At 47.6% G+C, this 6,866-nt stretch overlaps 1 pseudogene; it reads right to left on the bottom strand.

Moving 5' to 3' along the window:
* Positions 1-690: 690 nt before the first annotated feature.
* Positions 691-1,941, bottom strand: LOC115831286 (annotated as a pseudogene).
* Positions 1,942-6,866: the final 4,925 nt, after the last annotated feature.

Below are 6,866 nucleotides of genomic sequence, written 5' to 3' on the forward strand. Positions count from 1 at the left end.
ACCTTCCTAATATGTTTGATACGCATCTTTTTGTTTGTATGTATTTTTAGAAAATGTTTATTGTTTTTGTGTGCAAAAAAATTAATAAAAAAAAAAGAATGTAAAAAAAAAAAAAAAAAAAAAAAAGAAATGGGGTTTCACCATGTTGGCCAGGCTGGTCTTGAACTTCTGGCCTCAAGTGATCCACCCTCCTCAGCCTCCCAACGTGCTGGGATTACCGGTGTGAGCCACCTCATCCAGCCTCTCTTTTTTTTCTTTTAATATCTAAAATACTTTTTAGAACATCATTGCCGTTTGCCATTAGAAGGCACAGACAGCAGATGAACAGTGGAAACAGAACCCAGTGACCTGAGCCGCCTAGTGGCTGGGGACCCTCCCCTCTACCTGGTGGACCAGGCTGGTGACCTCTGCCCCTCACTGGGCCCCTGGGCCTTTGGCATGATGCTGATGGGGCGCTGTGGGCAGTGAAGTCCCTTGACTCAAAGCAGAGACTTGAATGGCTGCTGGAGAGTGGGGACAGTGGAGAGGGTGGGGAAGGGGAGAGGGCAGGGAAGGTCTGGCAGGCCCCCAGGGCTAAGGGGAGCAGCGGAAGTGGAGGAAGCCAGAAGCTGGTGAGATGGTGTCTATTTTTGTTTTCTGAAAAGGGGCGCGTAGGGCCTGCAAGCAGGTGGCAGCTGCAGCTGGGGTGGGTCACACGCTGACGTCCCCACCTGTCTCGGGAACAGCTTCCAGCAGCGGGTCCCTGGACACTCCTCCTCTCCCTCCTTGGCCTTGCTGACCTCAGAGTTGGGGACCTGGAGGCCGGCGTCGATACACTGCTGCATGGGGAACTTGGCCTTGGTGGGGTCCATCTTGCTGCATTTACATGTCCTTCACATTGAAGCTCTTTTGGAGTTCCTCGGGGAGGGACTCGTTGCCTCCATGGGGTCCAGGCCGCCGGGGCCAAGCTGCTTCTTGAACTCCTCCTCCTGGTACTTCTGCACCACCTGCCTTCTAGATGAGCAGCTTGGCGCAGCTCTGTGCAGGCTCTGTGGAGGCTTCCAACTCATCCTTGAAGCTCTCCATGCAGTGGCAGTCAGCCGTCTGAATCTCAGTGAAGAACTGCCAGAAGCAGGCCCAGGGGACCCCCTTCTGGCTCCTGGCCAACCCCAGGTTGAACTGTGTGACAATTGCCTAGTGGACCACCTGCTCCATGGAGGGCGCATTTCTCCTGCACCTCTAGAGCAGCACACCAGATGACCAGGTAATTGGCCGTCTTCTCATCAGGCTTGGTGTTCACCATGCTCCTGCTGAAGCCGTCTTCTTTTTTTTTTTTTGAGACGGAGTCTTGCTTTGTCACCCAGGCTGGTGTGCAATGGTATGATCTTGGCTCACTGCTGCAGCCTCCACCTCCCGGGTTCAAGCGATTCTCCCGCCTCAGCCTCCCGAACAGCTGGGATTACAGATGCCTACCACCACGCCCAGCTAATTTTTGTATTTTCATAGAGATGGGGTTTCACCACATTGGTCAGGCTGGTCTCAAACCCCTGACCTCAAGTGATCATCCTGCATCGGCCTCCCAAAGTGCTGGGATTACAGGCTTGAGCCACCGCACCCGGCCTGAAGCCGCCTTTGCTGAGCGTGTCCGCGTTCCAGACCATGCTCTTCTTCTTGGGCATCTCCTCCAGCTTCTGCTCCCAGCTCAGCTCCTCATGTAGCCACTCCACCTACCCCCTGGTGCCCTCTGACACCTCCAGCTCCTTCAGCTTCCTCTGGCACTCGGCCATCTTGCACTTGTACTCCCAGCAGCCCCTGTCCAGTTCGTCCTTCTCCTTCTGGAACTGCTCCATGAGCTCCACCCAGGTTTGGTGCTGCCAGCAGAAGAGGTTAGCCCTGTGGATGTTGGGATGCCTCTCCTCTTCATCATCACTCAGTGTGGCCCCACACGCTGTAGTCCACCATCTTGCCTCTGCAACTCAGCCGACTCCCTGAACAGTGGTTCTCAGTGGGGTAGTACTGCCCCCTAGGGTCATTTTGGAAGCTTGTTTGTGGGTGCTTTGATCTCACTGTGAATGTGACAACATCCTTAGAGGGAGAGAGCAAAGCCACCCTGCCATGCACAGTATGGTCCTGGATGAAGAGAGATTCTTCTACATTTGAATGGTTTTTTTAATATCCCCCCCAGACATCCAACAATATGTGCTAAGAATCTAACTTCATTTTACATATTAACCCAAAGTTGTTTTTTTGTTTTGTTTTGTTTTGTTTTGTTTTGTTTTCGATACAGAGTCTTGCTTGGTCACTCAAGCTGGAGTGCAGTGGCGCAATCTCAGCTCACCGCAACCTCTGCCTCCCAGGTTCAAGCAACTCTCCTGCCTCTGCCTCTTGAATAGCTGGGATTACAGGCATGCACCACCACACCTAGCTAATTTTTGTATTTTTAGTAGAGATGGGGTTTCACCATGTTGGCCAGGCTGGTCTCAAACTCCTGACCTCAGGTGATCCGCCAATCTTAGCCTCCCAAAGTGCTGGGATTACAGGCATGAGCCACTGCGCCCAGCCTAAACCCAAAGTATTTCTTGCTTGGTTTTAATATACACTGAATTTTTCAAGAATTCGACTATCGTGTATTAGTATGAACTAAATGTTTGTGTTCTCCTGCCAAATGCATCTGTTGAAGCCCTAATCCCCAACGTGGATCTGAAGGTGAGAAGGTGAGGCCCTTGGAAGGTAATTGGGGCTAGATTACATCATGAGGGTGGGAGACTTCATGATGGTATTAATGCCCTCACAGAAAGAGAACGAGACAAGCAATCTCTTTCTCCACCAAGTGGGAATATAGCAAGAAGGCAGCTGTCAGCAAACCAGAAACAGAGCCCTCACCAGAAACCAAATCGATTTTGCCAGCACCTTAATCTTGGACTTCCCAGCCTCCAAAACTGTGAAAAATAAATGGTTTTTTTTTTTGTTTTTTTGTTTTTTTTTTAAGACAGAGTCTCGCTGTCGCCCAGGCTGGAGGTGCAATGGCGCGATCTCGGCTCACTGCAGGCTCCGCCCCCTGGAGTTCACGCCATTCTCCTGCCTCAGCCTCCCAAGTAGCTGGGACTACAGGCGCCCGCCACCTCGCCCGGCTAATTTTTTGTATTTTTAGTAGAGATGGGGTTTCACTGTGTTAGCCAGGATGGTCTCGATCTCCTGACCTCGTGATCCGCCCACCTCGGCCTCCCAAAGTGCTGGGATTACAGGCGTGAGCCACTGCGCCCGGCCAAAAAATAAATGTTTTTTAAGCCACCCTGTTTATGGTATTTTGTTATAGCAGCCTGAGCTGACTAAAATCTCAGGTCGTTGAAGGAAGATGTATTTTGCTTCGTTGGGATCTTTACCAAGAGCTGTACTTGGACAATTCCTTTACTGAAGGCAACACACACAGTAAAATCCATTGCTTACCAGCTGCACTGCAGTGCCTCAGTCACCATGATTCTAAGTATAAAAATGCTAAGTATAGGCCAGATGCAGTATCTCACGCCTGTAATTTCACCACTTTGGGAGGCTGAGGCACTCAGATCACTTGAGATCAGGAGTTCGATTCCAGCCTGGCCAACATGGTGAAACCCTGTCTCTACTAAAGATACAAAAATTAGCTTAGCACGATGGTGTGTGCCCGTAATCCCAGCTACTTGGGAGGCCGAGGCAGGAGAATTGCTTGAACCTGGGAGGCAGAGGTTGCGGTGAGCTGAGATTGCACCATTGCACTCCAGCCTGGGCAACAAGAGTGAAACTCCATCTCAAAAAAAAAAAAAAAATCTAGCTACTAGCTATATGCTATTTCAAGGTGTATATAAATATCATTATTATACAGAAATATTGAAAAGCAATTAATAAAAAAATACATCAGGCCAAAACCAACTAAAATGAAGTTGGAAAAGCTATATTAGTATCAGAAAAAATAGACTCACACAAAAAGTATTACTGCAGATGAAGAGTGTCATCTCATAATAATAAAATAGTCCCAGCCTGGCCAACATGGCGAAACCCTGTTTCTACTAAAAAAATACAAAAATCAGCTGGGTGTGGTGCCACGTGCCTGTAATCCCAGCTACTTGAAAGGCTGAGGCAGGAGAATTGCTTGAACCTAGGAGGTGGAGGTTACAGTGAGCCAAGATTGTGCCAGTGCACTCCAGCCTGGGTGACAGAGTGAGACTCCATCTCAAAAAATAAACAAAAAATAAAATAAAATATTCAATTTAACAGGGATGTATAACAAAAACTACTCTGTACCTAATAATAAAAATTTAAAACATATGATGTAAATATTGAAAAAAATGTTGATACAAGCTTTATTTATAATATGGCCCGGCATGGTGGCTCACACCTGTAATCCCAGCACTTTGGGAGGCCAAGGTGGGAGGATCACCTGAGGTCAGAATTTTAAGACCAGCCTGGCCTGGTCTCTACTAAACATGGTGAAACTCCATCTCTACTAAAAATACAAAAATTAGCCAGGCGTGATGGTGCACACCTGTAATCCAAGCTAATCAGGAGACTGAGGTACGAGAACCTCTTGAACCTGGGAGGCAGAGGTTGCAGTGAGCCAAGATCGTGCTGCTGCACTTCATCATGGAGCACACAGTGAGACTCCATGAAAAAAAAACAATCTACAGAACAATGAATACATTGTGGTATCGATCATCATTCAGTTGAAAACCATTCACGAATTTAAAAAGAATGACTGGGCCGGGCGTGGTGCCTCACACCTGTAATTCCAGCACTTTGGGAGGCCGAGGTGGGTGGATCACCTGAGGTCAGTAGTTGGAGACCAGCCTGACCAACACGGAGAAACCCCATCTCTACTAAAAATGTAAAATTAGTGGGGTGTGGTGGTGCATGCCTGTAACCCCAGCTACTCATGAGGCTGAGGCAGGAGAATCGCTTAAACCCGGGAGGCAGAGGTCGCAGTGAGCCAAGATCGCACCATTGCACTCCAGCCTGGACAACAAAAGCAAAACTCCGTCTCAAAAAACAAGAAAACAAACAAAAAAGAATGTCCTACCATACTGGTGCACTTAACACGGATGAATCTCATAAGTATTATGGTCAACCATAGAAGCCAGGTACAAAAGAGGATATGCCTTATGATTCTATATGAAGCTGAAGAACCGGCAAAACTGGCCAGGCGTGGTGGTTCACGCTTGTAATCCCAGTGCTTTGGGAGGCTGAGGCAGGATGATTGCTTGAGGCCAGGAGTTCGACACAAGCCTGAGAATATAGTGAGGCCCCCATCTCTACAAAAAACAAAAACCCCACAAAAAACATTAGCTGAACTCGGTGGTGTACACCTGTGGCTCCCGCTACTTGGGAGGCTGAGATAGGAGGATCCCTTAAACCCAGGAGTTCAAGGCTGCAGTGAGCTGGGATCTTGCAATTGCACACCAGCCTGGGCAAGAGAGTGAGATCTTGTCTCTAGTAAAAAAAAAAAAAAAAAAAAAAAATCAAAAAACAGGCAAAACTAATAGATGATGATAGACACCAAACCAGTGATTGATTAGTGCAGCTGGTTCATTTAGCTATATGTAGGTTGTCTTTCAATAATTACAATAATAGGCAGGGTGTGGTGGCTCATGCCTGTAATCCCAGCATCTTGAGAGGCCGAGGCAGGCGGATCACTTGAGGCTAGGGGTTTGAGACCAGCCTGGCCAACATGGTGAAACCCTGTCTCTACTAAAAATATAAAAATTAGTTGGGTGTGGTGGTGCATGCCTGTAATCCCAGCTACTCCAGTGGCTGAGACAGGAAAATTGCTTGAGCCTTGGAGGCGGAGGTTGCAGTGAGCAGAAATCATGCCACTGCACTCACGCCTGGGCAACACAGCAAGGCTCTGTTTCCAAATGAAAAATTTATAATAATAATAGAAATATATCATTGAACATGTACGATGTGAAATGCACTGAGGGGGATACTAAGACATTCCTGTCTTCAGGGTACTCGAGGTCTATTTGAGAAAATTAAACACAAGCAAAATACAATAAAATTGTGTGTATCAGAAAGTTATACTATCTGTGAATTTCATAGTCTTTTTTTTCTCTTCTTTTTTTTTTTTTTTTTTTTTGAGATGGAGTCTAGCTCTGTCGCCAGGCTGGAGTGTAGTGGCGTGATCTCAGCTCACTGCAACCTCCGCCTCCCAGGTTCAAGCGATTCTCCTGCCTCAGCCTCCCAAGTAGCTGAGACTACAGGCATGCGCCACCATTCCCAGCTAATTTTTGTATTTTTAGTAGAGTCAGGGTTTCACCATGTTGGCCAGGATGGTCTCGATCTCTTGACTTTGTGATCCTCCCACCTCGGCCTCCCAAAGTGCTGGGATTACAGGCATGAGCCACTGTGCCCGGCCAGAATTTCATAGTCTTTTGAGATATTTATTTTAGAAAGGGGATATTGAAGCCAGGCACATTGGCTTACACCTGTAATTCCAACACTTTGGGAGGCCAAGGCAGGAGGATCACTTGAGCCCAGGAGTTTGAGACCAGCCTGGACAACATAGTGAGAATCCATCTCTAAAAAAAAAAAAAAATGAATCTCAGCCAGGCACAGTGGCTCACGCATGTAATCCCAGCACTTTGGGAGGCCAAGGTGTGTGGATCACTTGAGGTCAGGAGTTCAAGACCAGCCTGACCAACATGGTGAAACTCTGTCTCTACTAAAAATACAAAAATTAGTCGGACATGGTGGTGCATGCCTGAAATTCCAGCTACTCACAAGGCTGAGGCAGGAGAATCGTTTGAACCCAGGAGGTGGAGGGTGCAGTGAGCCGAGATCACACCACTGCACTCCAGCCTAGGCAACAGAGCAAAACTCTGTCTCAAAAAATAAAAAATAAAAATAAATAAGTCTTG

This window comes from Nomascus leucogenys, chromosome 2, assembly GCF_006542625.1.
Source record: "Nomascus leucogenys isolate Asia chromosome 2, Asia_NLE_v1, whole genome shotgun sequence".
NCBI lineage: Eukaryota > Metazoa > Chordata > Mammalia > Primates > Hylobatidae > Nomascus > Nomascus leucogenys.